Below are 15785 nucleotides of genomic sequence, written 5' to 3'. Positions count from 1 at the left end.
CAGGCAGAATCTTTACCACTGCACCACCTGGGAAGTCCCAATTGTACTTTGATCTGCATGATTTATAATGTCCTCTTTTATCCTCCGGTTATTTTAAAAGCATCACTCATCACAATTGTATGATCACTTCCATCACTATTAGCTCTTTGAAGGCAAGTAACTCCTTATTCAACTTTGTATGTTCAGAAGATATCATGGAGCCTGACACACAGTAGACACCCATTGATGTTTGCTGAATGGATAAACACACAAGTTCATAGGCAGAAGTCTGGGACTTAATTATGGCTTGGACATAAAGAAAAACATGGTTCTGATAATGGATAATTGGGCTCTGACTTATTGTGAAATTTCACACATCATTCCAGATATTTGGATTTCAACGATAAGATTAAAAGTGTGCTATTAATATAGCCATGACAGTTAGAGTAGGGTTATGAGCTTGGATTTAATGTATCAAGTTCAGTGATTGTTTTCATTAGTCTTTAGGTTTTATGTTCATGTGAAACTTGGACTAAACTGAGCTGCTTGAGTTTCATTATGAAACTAAAGCTTGTATCTCCTCATATTAAAACCCCAGTTTAATACTCAGCAGTTTCAGGGGATCATTTCATAAAAATGTCAATTCCTGCAGTTTTGGAATTGAGTGACAGCCAAAAGTTTTAGCAAAACATCTGAGCAGAATTATTCACCAGTACTTCACAAATGGTGAATAAAACATAGGAAGACTGAAAAGTAGATATTTTACAGTCACATTATTTTAGCTATAAATTAAATGTGCTTTGAACAAAAATCCTTATCTCAGGAAAATTTATTATAACCTTAAAATAGTCACAGGGTCATTTAATATTTTTGAGTCACCTCTCATGTTCTTATTCTTCATTCCCTTCAAATTTTCAGAGAACCTGAAATCTTGACCTTAGTTTTCTGGAATATTCTCATCTATTTGTTATCTCTTTTCTTTAAAATAAAACTGATTTGAAATTACTTGGAGCCATCTTACTACATGAAAAACAGGGAAATTACTTAACCTCCTGGTGTCTTATTTCTCCCTCACTGACACTCTGATGGCAGAGTTTATACACTCTTTATGGTACAATTTTATGTAGGTTATTTCAAGCAGAAGAGTATATTGATTTTTCAACAAAACCATGTATGTAAAAGGCAACTATATCATTAGGCTAAATTCTTAATATCTAGCGTATTTCATCTGCCAATTTTCAATGTGAAATTTTTATAAGATTCCTATGTTTGATCTCCCACTACAATGTGTCTACAGCTTTAAAGTCATTTACAAGATCTGTGTTACCATTACTTATAATTTACATGAAGAGATTTTAAACGGAATTAATTTTGTCTTCTGACACAGTTTGACTCATTCTAATACTTTCTTTTTGAATTCTCACAACCTTTTTCATAGTCCATAGCAAGTATATAATTTAATATAAGGTCAATCTCCTTAACGGGCATGTTTTACAATGTTTCTTTAGTATTACTGGTCTTATTATTAACTTTTGTTGGCATGTGAACAAAAGTAGTGTTGATCAGCATAGCAGACTAGAAAAGAAGAAATATTAATGTTTTCAAAGAAGCACAATCTGTGCTATGTTACACTTAAAAAATCAGTCTGCATTGTATGTAATCTTTTATTTATAAATTTATTTGTTTTTTTTCTGTTTATTTACTTTATCTCTTTTTAATTTATAAATAAATTTATCTTTCCCTGTGAAGAACACACATGGGCATCTAAAATAGATGCTATCTAATTTTCATGAAATCACCTACTTTAGTTGGAATATAGAAACCATACCAATAATTTGAAATGATAAAATGTAATAAAAAGGAAGATTGATTTTCAGCTCAACAGTGTGAGATGCTCTATGGACTTAATGCCCATTAGAACTGATGAAAATTAATTTAAAAAAGAACACAACTAACTCTTTAAAGGGGCTTCCCTGGTGACTCAAATGCCAAAGAATCTGCCTACAGTGCAGGAGACCCGGGTTTTATCCCTGGATTGGGAGGATTATTTGGAGAAAGGAATGGTTACTCACTCCAGTATTCTTGCCTGGAGAATTCCATGGACAGGGAAGCCTGGTGTGCTATAGTCCATGAGGTCACAAAGAGTTGGACATGATTGAGCAAGTAACATTTTCACGCTTTAACTTGACAACCCTTCGAAGCCTCTGAAATGGTCTTCAGTGGATACAAATGAAGAAATATCCAGTCAAGAAAATTGCATTTAAGAAGGAAGACCATTCCCTCCCTCCTGTTTCCCAGTCTCCCATCAGTCAAAACACAGGAACCCTCCTCTCATTAGTCCCCAGTGGGAAGAGCTCCCAGCAAGAGAAGCATGGCATCAACATTTCATCCTGCCTGTTCCTGAGGCTAAGTTCCAGGCAGGTGCTCTTGACAGGTGAGGAACCAGCGTCTACATATTAAACAGAAACTCTACCTTCGGCAGGGAGCTGCTGAGACTTTTCGGACCAAGATTTTCCTTGCCCTGGCTTGCAAAACAATGGTTCCATACTAGAAAAATTCAAGCTCAGAGGGCCTCAGGCTGCTGTCTATCACCCGCCACCAAGCACTCAGCTCCCCGAGTGAGAATGTCACTCTGAGAAAAGCTTACCGTTTTCTTGTCACCTCTAGCTTCAAATTCTGGCTCAGATCTTTTGTGTGGGTTGGGAATCAGGCTGTGAAACAGGGAGCACCTAAATGTTTTTCAAAGGAATTTATATCATTTGCAGCATAACATACAGAAGTTCAAGCTTAAGGGTTCCCTCAGAAACACTGAGGGTTGTGTTAGGAGACTACTGGAAGAAGAGTCAAGATACAGGTTGAATTGAAAGCCAACTAGCTTGCAAGAGAGAGTTAGGGAAGGGGATGTTTAGAATGGCCCTCCTAGGGGTGAGAACAAACACCAAACACCGAGCTTAGGAGCTGTCCCCTTCAAGGGAGCCCACACTTAATCAGCTGAGTTTGTAGAATAATCTATGCCATAGGGCACTGTTGAAACTATGAAGCAGTCAGCCTGCAATCAGTGTAATTTAGTAGCTAGAAGAGGTCAAGGAAAGAGAGGAAGGATCCTTGCTAAAACCACTGTCATTCCAGAGTAAATCTGGGCATACCCAAAGCTGTGCCTTCCAGGAAACCAACATCACAGGTTTAATACTATGGAAGAAAAATAAAACTTCACTAAAAGAATGCAGTGAGTCTCTGAACAAATAAAACAACAAATATTAACAATAATAACAAGCCCCAAGGTGAAAGGGAACAAGTACCCAGAGTTGCTACAATGTATTATCCAAAATGTCCAGTTTATAACCAAAAAAGGAGACATGCAAATAGATAAGAAATTATAATACACACACACACACACTCATAGATATTGTGGCAGCATAAACTGCCTGTGAGAATGACAAAGATGTGGGGTTTAATAGAAAAGGACTTCAAGAAAATATGTTTGAAAAGAAGTAAAGTATGTAAAGTAAAATATGATGACAATACTGCATGAAATAGACAGAATCCATAGAGAGGTAGGAATTATAAAAAAGAATAAAAAAAATTTGGTGTTGAAAAATACAATAACTGAAACGAAAAATTCACTACAGGTGCTCAATAGTAAATTTCATTTATCAGAATAAAGAAGGATCAAAATTGAAGATAGATTGATCAATGCATCCTGCAAAATAAAGAGGAAGAAGAATGAAAGAAAGAAAAAAAATCTTCATAGAAAAGTTGGTTACTACTGAATACATCAAATATGCATAATGAAAGTACCCAAAAGAGAGATGTGAGTAAGAGCAGAAAATATTAGGACAAATAACTGCAAAGTCCCCACATTGACTAAAAAACTAATTCATGTACACATTTATAAGCTTCAACTTCCAAGTAGGGTTAACACAAAGGGACTGAAAAACAGACACATCATAGTAAAAATGCTTTAAGTCAAAGATAAGGAGAAAATCTTGAAAGCAGTAAGAAAACAATTGACTCGTCACTTACAAGGGAACTCCAATAGTGTAACAGCTGGCTTCTCAGCAGAAAGGTAGTTGGAAGACATATTCAAAATGCTCAAAGATAAAAAACTGTCAACCAAGATTACTATATTCAGCATAGCTATCTTTCAAAAGTGAAATAAAATAGAGGCCTCTCCAGATAAACAAAAATGGACAGAATGTGTTACTTGCATACATGCCTTACAAGAGACTGACGAAAGTGCTTTAGAGTAAAAGCAGGTGCCCAAAAATGATAATTTGAATCTACACAAAGAAATAAAAAGCACTGGTAAAGTAGTTATGTAATTATAAATGATAGTAGAAATGCATATTTTTCTCATTTCTCTTCTGATTTTAAAAAATGTGCAAAATAATAGATATACTACAATAATATATATAATGTATTGCTGAGTTCATAACATATAGAAATGTAATAGATTTGTCATATAGTTGCCAATAACAGCACAAAAGAAGTATGTGGGAGCAAAGCTGTATTGGTCCAAGGAAATGACTACAGATGGTAAATTAATTATAACAAATCCAACACCCTTTCTTGATAAAAATACTAATTAAAGTAGGAATGAAAGGGAGTTTCCTCAAGTTGATAAACAGCAGCTATGAAAACCCCACAGCTAGTATCATACTTGATGATGAAATACTGGATACTTTCCTTCTAAAATCAGGAAAAACACAAGGATGTCTGTTCTCTTTTCAATACTGTGCTGGAGATTCCAGCAAAGCAATAAAATTCATCCCAGTTGTAAAGAAAAAGTAAAACTATCTGGATTCACAGATGACACAGTCTTATATATTTTTTAAAAAAGCTTACAAAATCTTCTAAAAAACAAGGAAAACTAATAAGAGAGTTTAGTGAAGTTGCAGGACACAAGATCAATATACAAAAATCAACTGTATTTGTCTATACTCACAATGAAAAACTTGAAATAGGATAGACATGTAGATCAATGAAATAGATTAGGAGTCTAGAAATAAAACCAGGTGTTTATGTCTAGCTACTTTTTGACAATGATGCCAGGACTATTCAATGGAGGAAGATTAGTCTTTTCAATAAAAGGTGATGAAACAGCTGAATAGCCACATGCAAAAGAATGAAGTTGGATACTCTATACAAAATTAACTTGAAATAAATTAAAGACCTAATTGTAGAATAAAAACTGTGAAACTCTTAGGAAAAGATGAATGACTCTTCATGACTTGGATATGACAAATCATTTTATATATTACACCAAAATCATAAGCAACCAAAGAAAAAATAGATAATTTGGACTTCAATGAAATTAAAAGCTTTTATGTTTCAGAGAACATCATCAAGAGAGTGAAAAGATAACTCACAGAATTGGATAAGTTACTTGAAAATCAAATATTTTTAAGGGACTTATATCCAGAAACAAGAAGAGTTAATTAAACTTTTCCAGAGCCAGTGAATTAATATCCATGGTCACAAAGTAACTTTAGGCTTGATCATTTTAATGCCCCAGTAATTTGAAGGAGCAGTAGTGTTGGTCAACATTAATTACCTACTGCCTGGCAGTGTGCGTGTTCTGATATAAATGAATAGGTCAGTAGTCTAGTTTATACATTAGCTGCCTAGGACTTCATTGCCTGAAAATATAATGCATGGTCACAGAATGGGTGAAATATACATATGTAGTGTGCAACCCTGGAATTTGGTGACCCCTAAGGTACTCTGGCGTGCTGCGATTCATGGGGTCGCAAAGAGTCGGACATGACTGAGTGACTGAACTGAACTGAACTGAAGGTACTCTGCTGGGCTTCCCCAGTGGCTCAGTGGTAAAGAATTCACCTGCAACGTAGGAGCTGCAGGTCAGATGGACTACACTCTACGGGGTCACAAAGAGTTGGACACTATTGAAAAAAACATATGCAAGGTACTCTGTCAGAGCAAGCATCAACTTCTTTCTTGGCCATTATTGTTTAAGTGCAAAAAGGATAAAGAGGCTGAATTTCTTTGATTAAGTAATATCATGTTTCTAAAGACATCTTTAGTAATGTATACAGATATATAATATTAAGAACTCTTTGGTAAGTGTTGAATATGTGCCAAGTATCTACACAAATGAAGTTATTTACCCCATAAATGCTATAGAGCCCTCACGAAGTCTTCTGAGGTAAATGTTAAGATGGACAAAGGCAAAGCTATTATCGTGATGATAATAGCTAGTGATGATATAAGAGACTATTAGAGGCAGGTAAACTGCATCAATGTCACAGTCCGTAAACGGGAGGCCAGGTTCTTAACTACTAGAGGATGCAGTGTTTTTCGTTTTTTTTTTGTTGTTGTTGTTGTTTACATATATGTAACTTTCACTGGAGAAGGAAATGGCAACACACTCCAGTATTCTTGCCTGGGAAAACCACGGACAGAGGAGCTCCCTGCCATGCGGTTGCAAAGAGTTGGACACTGTTTAGTGACTAAACAACGACAAACTTTCTCAAACATATACTTAACTCTCACATCAAATCTACTTGCTCGAGACTTCCCTGGTGGTCCAGTGGTTAAGACTTCACCTTCTGATGCAGAGGGTGCGGGTCCCATCCCTGGTTGGGGAGGTTAGATCCCATATGCCTCATGATCAAGAAACCAAAACCTAAAACAGAAGCAATATTGTAACAAATTCAATAAAGACGTTTAAAATGGTCCACAACAAAAAAAATAAAGAAAAACCCCAACTCTACTTGCTTGTCAACAGCAAACAAGTACAAATGTACCTATATAAATACAAAAATGTAAACAAAATAAAAATTTGAAATATCAGTTTAAATAATTTGGCCAGCCAATATACATAGCGGCAGTAGAACGGGGTCAGTGGTTGTGGCTTCCTCAGTGAGTCTGTGTGTGCATGTGCCTTTTGTGAGATGAAGACTCATCCTGCAGTGATTATAGTGATTGATGAGCTGTATCTATCTTACAAATCACTCTGAAAAGAATATGACTCCTTTGACTCACACATATAAAGAACAAGTTTTTTGAATATGTAAGATTTTTACTTTATGTACTACCTACTTCTCAGACATATGTGGTGATTATACATACACGTATATTTGCAATATAGAAATATACAAGTTAGATGATGTACATTATATTGCATGTAGAGGTAAGTTGTATCAACTATGGCTAATGTATTCTGGAGAAAAAAACAATTAACAAAATCACAAACTTAAATTCTCTTTACTACCTATTATAAAAGGTAATTACCAGCTCAAATAAGACTTTATACCTTGATGGCAGATGATAATAGGTGAATATTGATCTAGTCTGACTCTTTACTCTGGAATGCCAGGAAGTGAAACTTAAACACTATTATGTATTGACAGGCTCTAATGAATATAATGCAGGCAGAAGATTTTAGTTAAAATAAAGCGTCTGTTGACAAAACAAATAATTCCTCTTGGTTGTGAACAGAACTGATGTTTAATCTTTAGCTACTGCCTATTTTACATTAGAAGTTTGCATTTTATTCCTACTGTGATTAAAATGAAAAAAAATTATTTATATTAAAATTAAGTTTACTTTAATGATAGAGATTTGCATTTTTAATGGCTATAGGAATTCTAGTACCGAACAATGACTTATAGTTGTTCACTCTCTCATCTTTAAATAAATGGTGATCAACAAATTTAAAAACAAAACATTTCAGTGATCAGTAGTAGTAAAGAGACCAAAAACCTCTCATAACAGTGAAATAGTAAACCGTAAAAGGTACAGAACTAATTCTTTGTGAATTTTAAATGTGTGCTAGAGACAGACAGAGTCTTTTTATTCTTGACAACTGTCCTACCTGGGAATTGTTTACCAGATGCAAAACCTGATCCACAAAGAAATTTAGGAAACTATTCAAGTTCACATAGTTAGTTAGAAGCAGAGTCTCAATTTGAATGCAAGTCTATCTGGACCCCAAATCTGTTTTCTCTTCTATAGTCCACTCCTTTGGAGAAGAATCCTTCATTTAACTCTATAAACAACATCATCATCATTTGGAGTCTTGTTTTCTGAAACAAGTATTTTAAGAGGGAGGAAAATGTTATCAGGACATTCTGAAATTTAAGAAAAAAACATTTTGAGTAAGCCTAATAGTAAAGACGTTTTAAAATCCAACACTTGGTTTATATGTAGAAACAATGCTGCTGCTGCTGTTAATAATGATGGTGATGATAACAAGTTTAAAATAGATAAAGATAGGAGTAGGGGATTAAGGGTACAAACTGTAATATATAAAAGAAATAAACTACAAGGATATATTTCACAGTGCAGAGAGTATAGCCAATATTTTGTAAGTATATGTTTATGTATAATCTTTAGAATTTGTGAATCAGTGTGCTGTACACCTATAACTTATGTAACATCAACTATGTGTGCATGTGTGCTAAGTCACTTCAATCATGTCTGACTCTTTGCAACCCTATAGACTATAGCCCACAGGCTCCTCTGTCCCCAGGATTCTCTAGGCCAGAATACTGGAGTGGGCTGCCATTCCCTCTTGCAGGGGCTCTTCCTGATCCAGGAATCGAACCTGCATCTCTATGTCTCCTGCAGTGGCAAGGCAGATTCTTTACCACTAGCACCACCTGGGAAGACCCACATCAACTATACCTCAATTTAAAAAATAAATTTTAAAATTAAAAAAAAAAAGATAAGGGACTTCCTTGGTGGTCCAGTGGTTAAGAACCTGCCTTTAAATGCAGAGGATGCAGGTTAGATCCCTGGCTGGGGAACTAAGATCTCACATGCTGTGAGACAACTCAGCCACGCTACCACTACCGAGCCTGCCTCACCCAGACCAAGATCTCAGTTTTGCAACTAAGACCCAATGCAGCCAAATAAATAAAGTAATTTATACATCAGCTACCTATATTTTTTGAAAAATAGGTAAAAGAGATACACTGAAAGCACGGGGCACTGAAAGCTATGTAAAAGGATTGAAAAATATGAGGCAAATGGTAGCCAAAAGAAAGCTGATGTAGATATGGTAAAGTCATACAAAATAGTCTTTAAGACAAAAGACATTTACTAGGGATAAAGAAAGTAACTGCATAATTATACATAGTGAAATGCACCAAGAAGATTGAATAATTCTAAACTTGTATGCATTTAACAAACCAAATTCAAAATACACAAACAATATTAATATCATGAAATTCAAGGTAAGACAGAAAAACTGTTCCAGATTAAAAGAAACTAAAGATACATGGGGAGAAGGTGATGGCACCCCTCTCCAGTACTCTTGCCTGGGAAATCCCATGGACGGAGGGGCCTGGGAGGCTGCAGTCCATGGGGTTGCTAGGAGTCGGACATGACTGAGTGACTTCACTTTCACTTTTCACTTTCATGCATTGGAGAAGGAAATGGCAACCCACTCCAGTGTTCTTGCCTGGAGAATCCCAGGGACGGGGGAGCCTGGTGGGCTGCCATGTCTGGGGTCGCACAGAGTCGGACATGACTGAAGCGACTTAGCAGCAGCAGCAGCAAAGATACATGAAATGAACACAATGCAGGACCATGAACTTAACCTTACGTCAAGAAGAAAAACAATATTGTTAAAAAGAGCATCACTGGACAATTGGTGAAATTCAAATATGGACTTTATATTCTTTATTTCCTGAATTTGATTAGATTTCTGTGTGATGTAAAGTTTATTTTTGTTTCCAAGGAATACATGCTGAAATATTTAGGAGTGAAGAGGCATTATGTCCATAAATAATTTTTAAATCGTTTACCCACATACTTGGCAGGAAAGAGAGAAGACAGAGAGAGGAAGAGATAAGATTATGTAAATATGATAAAAGCTTCTTTAAAAAATCATGTATCTAGATAGCAGGTCCTCCAAAATGATATGTATGTCCAAGTTCTCATTTCCAGTTCCTGTGATTGTGACCTTATTTGGATATAAAATCTTTGTAGATGGAGATGTAGTTAAGGACCTTGATATGAGACCATTCTGGCTTTAGGGTGGACCCATGAGAAGAAAAGCCTAGGGCTATGGATTATTAAGGGAGATTATTTCTCACCCACATTTCTGGTCCAGGAAGACACCTCTTCTGTATTGAGCATGCTCTATGGATTCTTCAGCCCATCACTGCCTTAATTCAAAATTTAATGTGAAAGACACACAATCACACACAGAGTTCCACACATAAATACAGCACAGGGTTATGTTCTAAGGAATTTATAACCAATTTGGAAGACAAGACTAATAATCATAAAAAATTAAGTGTTTATAGCTAAATGATATCATTTACAGCATAAGTAATTTGTGTGGTGTTCATAGTGATATGACATGGTGGGAAAACATTTAGTCAGTGCAAGGGCTTTTAAATAATACTTTTTAATTTGAATAACTACCTGTCTTAATCTGCTCAGGCTGCTATGACAAAATACCACAAACTGGTTGGCTTAAACAACAGATACTTATTTATCATAGTTCTAGAGCCTGAGAAGTCCAAGATCAAAGTACCAGTGTATTTGGTATCTCATGAGATCTGATTCCTGGCTTGTAGACACCTGCCTTCTTGCTGTGCAGTTACTTGTGTCTGGTGGAAGAGAGAGGAAGTGCCTTTGTCTCTAAACTCCTACACAGACGCTAATCTCATCATGATGGCATCACCTCACCTAACTTAATTACCTCCCAACCTACCTCCAAATACCATTACCATGGGAATTCAAGCTTCAACTTGCAAATCTGGTGGGGGTGGGGGATACACAAACATTCAGTCAATAACATTATCATCGGTCGGAATAGAAATGTCATTAGAATAAACTGGCACAATAAAAGAGAATTCCAGAAGAATGTATGTTAAGAGAATAAATGAGATTTCTTTTTCTCAGGGAAAAATAATGAACATGCCTTTTGACCAACTTTGGGATACACATGACATAACTTCAACTCGAGTATTTTTCTTTTAACCGCACTGTGTGACATGTGGAATCTTAGTTCCCTACCCAGGGATTGAATCTGCACCCCTCTGCACTAGAAGCATGAAGTCTTAACCACTGGACCACCAGGGAAGTCCCTTTAACTAGAATTTTTAAGAGTCAAGCATAGGAATTTAGTTAATGTGACAGTTAATGAAAATGATATTATCTGATATTATTGAGCCTTCCTTTATCATGTTCTTAGCACTGTTTCAACAATTTTTATTCTAACAGTAATTCTATGAGTAGAAACTATTACTGTTTTTCAAAAGAGGGAACTGAGACATGGAGAAGTTATTTAACTTTTCCAAGTTGACAAATACAAATAGCAGAAACAAGATTCTTTGCCCACTGAAACAGGAATTAATTAGAATAAAGTGTCAATTAGCTTGCTATTTTTAACTTCCGAGATATACTGTAAAATCACCTGTCCTACGTGGAACTAGCAAAATCACAACTTAAATAAAAAAAAGAAAAACAATCAATGGAAGATAACATTGAGATGAATCACATATTAAAAGTATGTGAAAACTTCGAGAAACTTGACAGTAGAGTGGAGATGAGAGAAGACAGAATCAGTAAACTTGAGGACAGATCTGAACAACAGAGGGAAACTAGACCAAAACAGTGTGAATAGAGACTCAAGGATATGAGAGCAAAAGATCTACTTTTCCTAGCATCATAATTCAACTTCTGAAACCAAACACAAAGGACAAATGTTAAAAGTGACCAGAGAGAAGTGACACATTGATTTCAGGGAGACTTCAATTTGAGTGGCAGTGCATTTCTCATCTAAAAGCATGGAGTAGAGAAGGAAGAGGCACACTTCCCAGGTGTTAAAAGTAAAAGGCCATCAAAGGGAATTCTTTATTCAATAAAACTATCTTCCAGAAAAGAAGAGAAACTAAAGATGTTCTCAGAGGTGGAAATCATGAGAATTACTCAAAATGGATAGAAAAGACAAGGAAAGCATAGCAAGTATTTGAGCCTATCAAATCATTGAGAAATAGTTCAGCCAATGGTTTTGGCTTTGTTAATGTTAAAATGTCTTATATGGACACTCTGCGATGGCAACCCACTCCAGTACTCTTGCCTGGAAAATCCCATGGATGGAGGAACCTGGTAGGCTGCAGTCCATGGGGTCACTAAGAGTCGGGCACGACCCAGCGACTTCACTTTCACTTTTCACTTTCATGCATTGCAGAAGGAAACGGCAACCCACTCCAGTATTCTTGCCTGGAGAATCCCAGGGACAGAGGAGCCTAGTGGGCTGCCGTCTATGGGGTCCCACAGAGTGGGACAAGACTGAAGTGACTTAGCAGCAGCAGCAGAAAGTGTTAAATTAAATATCTTTTTGTTTCAGCACATTTGAAAAGTAACAGCTGTATCTTTTATCTCGTTGACAATCAATCCATTTGAGAAGATTGGAATCTAGCATATTTACCTACATTTTAAAGGCAAGGAAATGCAGGTGCCATGTGGTTAAGGGACTTTTCCACAGGCACAAAGCTGGGTGATGAGATGACAGGAAAGAGAATATCTAGATTGTGTCCCCTTCCCCTAGGCCACACTGACTTCCCCAAGCATCAACCACTCATTATGCCAAAACTCACATCAAATCTTCCCTACAGCACATTTCCTTGGTTAGCCACAAAACCCACTCCTTGCTTTCTAGAGGTCAACTTCCACAAAAGTAAATAAGGAAGTATGTTCCAACATGATTATGGACAGTGCTGTGCTCCAGATAAGGAGGTTAGACATAATATGATTGACAATATCACTGAAGGTAGTTGAATAAAGAATTACTTTCAGCAACATGTATCTGTTCTAAAACATAAAGAAATAAGATTGGCAGAATTTAGTTATGGAACTTCTGCAATAATACAACTGAGAATTGAAAAAATCTAACTAGCTTATGATTTTTCAATAATAGGAAGAAAGGAACACAGCAACAAATATTTATTGGGTAACTAATATAGATATTGGGCAATATAAAGAGATCTAAAATAGTGTTTGACCATATGGGACAAATTTAATAGTGAATTTTGTTAACTATAAAAATAAAAACCAGGTTTACCAATAAAACACAGCAGCAAATATTTTATTGATACAATAGTGGTTACGGAATAGAATAACAAGGCTCTACTTTGACAGAACATCTCCCCACAGAAAGAAGGTATAAAAAGAGTCTGAAAATTTTGTCTTTGAAATCTTCCAGAATTCAAACTAAATGAAGAGTTACTAGACTTATAAATATCCTAGTAGTGTAGTGGCGTGGGTGCTGTTGTGTCTGACCCTGTAGCCTACCAGGTTCTTCCATCCATGGGATTCTCCAGGCAAGAATACTAGAGTCGGTTGCCATTTCCTACTCCAGGGGATCTTCCTGACTCAGGGATCAAACTCACATCTCTTGCATCTCTTGTATTGGCAGGCAGATTCTTTACCACTGTGCTACTTGGGAAGCCTTGATAAACATCCTATCAAGATTAAATTTTCCCTGCATGAATAAGATTTCTTCGCAAAACAATTCTTCACCTCTTCAAGACCAAACTGGTTCCTGTTGGACACTCACCCATCGCTAAAATGATCAACAGCTCCAAAGAAATCCTGTCTCTGATGAACATTGTATAATAATGTTTATTATAAAGAGAACAATACAAGAAGAAGAACTGAGCCTGTGGAACTATGAAAAATAGAACTTAGGAGATGGGGGAAACTCATTCAAACCAGCACTGCTATTTAAATGGACTCTGCTTTCCCTTAGCTGAGAATTGTCCACTCCTCAAGAACTGAAAATGCGAACTGTAATTCCCTGAAAGGTGCATACATTTATACTTATAGCTGATTCATGTTATTGTACAGCAGAAATTAACATAACATTGTGAAGCAATTATTCTCCAAAACTCTTCAAATAACAAAATAAAATACTGGAATTAATGCTTAAAAATATAAGTACAAGCTGGAATCATAAGCACAAACTGGATAAAGCACAAGCTGGAATCAAGCTTACTGGGAGAAATATCAATGTCCTCAGAGAAACAGATGACACCAGCCTTATGGTAGAAAGAGAAAAGGAACGAAAGAGCCTCTTGATGAAAGTGAAACAGGAGAGTAAAAAGGTTGGCTTAAAACTCAGCATTCAGAAAACTAAGATCATGGTATCCAGTCCCATCAGTTCAGTTCAGTCACTCAGTCATGTCCAACTCTTTGCGACCCCATGAACCACAGCACACTAGGCCTCCCTGTCCATCATCAACTCCTGGAGTCCCCCAAACCCCATGTCCATTGAGTCGGTGATGCCATCGAACCATCTCATCTTCTGTCGTCCCCTTCTCCTCCTGTCCTCAATCTTTCCCAGCCTCAGGGTCTTTTCAAATGAGTCAGCTCTTCGCATCAAGTGGTGGAAGTATTGGAGTTTCAGTTTCAACATCAGTCCTTCCAATGAACACCCAGGACTGATCTCCTTTAGGATGGACTGGTTGGATCTCCTTGCAGTCCAAGGGATTCTCAAGAGTCTTCTCCAACACCACAGTTCAAAAGCATCAATTCTTCTGCGCTCAGCTTTCTTCACAGTCCAACTCTCACATCCATACATGACCACTGGAAAAACCATAGCCTTGACTAGACAGACCTTTGATGGCAAAGTGATGTCTCTGCTTTTTAATATACTGTCTAGGTTGTTCATAACTTTTCTTCCAAGGAGTAAGCATCTTTTAATTTCATGGCTGCAATCACCATCTGCAGTGATTTTGGAGGCCCCCCTCCCCGCCCCGCAAATAAAGTCAACCACTGTTTGCCCATCTATTTGCCATGAAGTGATGGGACCGGATGTCATGATCTTTGTTTTCTGAATGTTGAGCTTTAAGCCAACTTTTTCACTCTCCTCTTTCACTTTCATCAAGAGGCTCTTTAGTTCTTCACTTTCTGCCATAAGGGTGGTGTCCTCTGCATATCTGAGGTTATTGATATTTCTCCGAGCAATCTTGATTCTGGCTTGTGCTTCATCCAGCCAAGCGTTTCTCATGATGTACTCTGCATATAAGTTAAATAAGCAGGGTGACAATATTCAGCCTTGATGTACTCCTTTTCCTATTTGGAAACAGTCTGTTGTTCCTTGTCCAGTTCTAACTGTCGCTTCCTAACCTGCATACAGGTTTCCCAAGAGGCAGGTCAGGCGCAAATAGATGGGGAAAACAGTAGAAACAGTGACAGACTTTATTTTGGGGGGCTCCAAAATTACTGCAGATGGTGACTGCAGCCATGAAATTAAAAGACACTTGATCCTTGGAAGAAAAGCTATGACCAACCTAGACAGCATATTAAAAAGCAGGTTAATTACTTGGCTAACAAAAGTCCATCTAGTCAAAGCTATGGTTTTTTCAGCAGTCATGTACGGATGTGAGAGTTAGACCATAAAGAAAGCTGAACGCTGAAGAATGGATGCTTTTGAGCTGTGGTGTTGGAGAAGACTCTTGAGAGTCCCTTGGACTGCAAGGAGATCAAACCAGGCAATCCTAAAGGAAATAAGTCCTGAATATTCGTTGGAATGACTGATGCTGAAGCTGAAACTTTAATACTTTGGCCACCTGATGTGAAGAACTGACTCATTGGAAAATACCCAGATGCTGGGAAGGATTGAAGGCTGGAGGAGGGGCTCACAGGATGAGGTGGTTGAATTGCATCACTGACTCATTGGACATGAGTTTGAGCAAGCTCTGGGAGTGGTGAAGGACAGGGAAGCCTGGTGTGCTGCAGTCCATCGGGTCACAAAGAGTCAGACGTGACTGGGCAACTGAACTGAACTGATGCTTAAAAATAAAAAAAGAGCTTATGAAAGA

The sequence above is a fragment of the Ovis aries genome, chromosome 9, assembly GCF_016772045.2.
Source record: "Ovis aries strain OAR_USU_Benz2616 breed Rambouillet chromosome 9, ARS-UI_Ramb_v3.0, whole genome shotgun sequence".
Classification (NCBI taxonomy): Eukaryota; Metazoa; Chordata; class Mammalia; order Artiodactyla; family Bovidae; genus Ovis; species Ovis aries.
Note: the sequence above shows the minus strand (reverse complement) of the source record.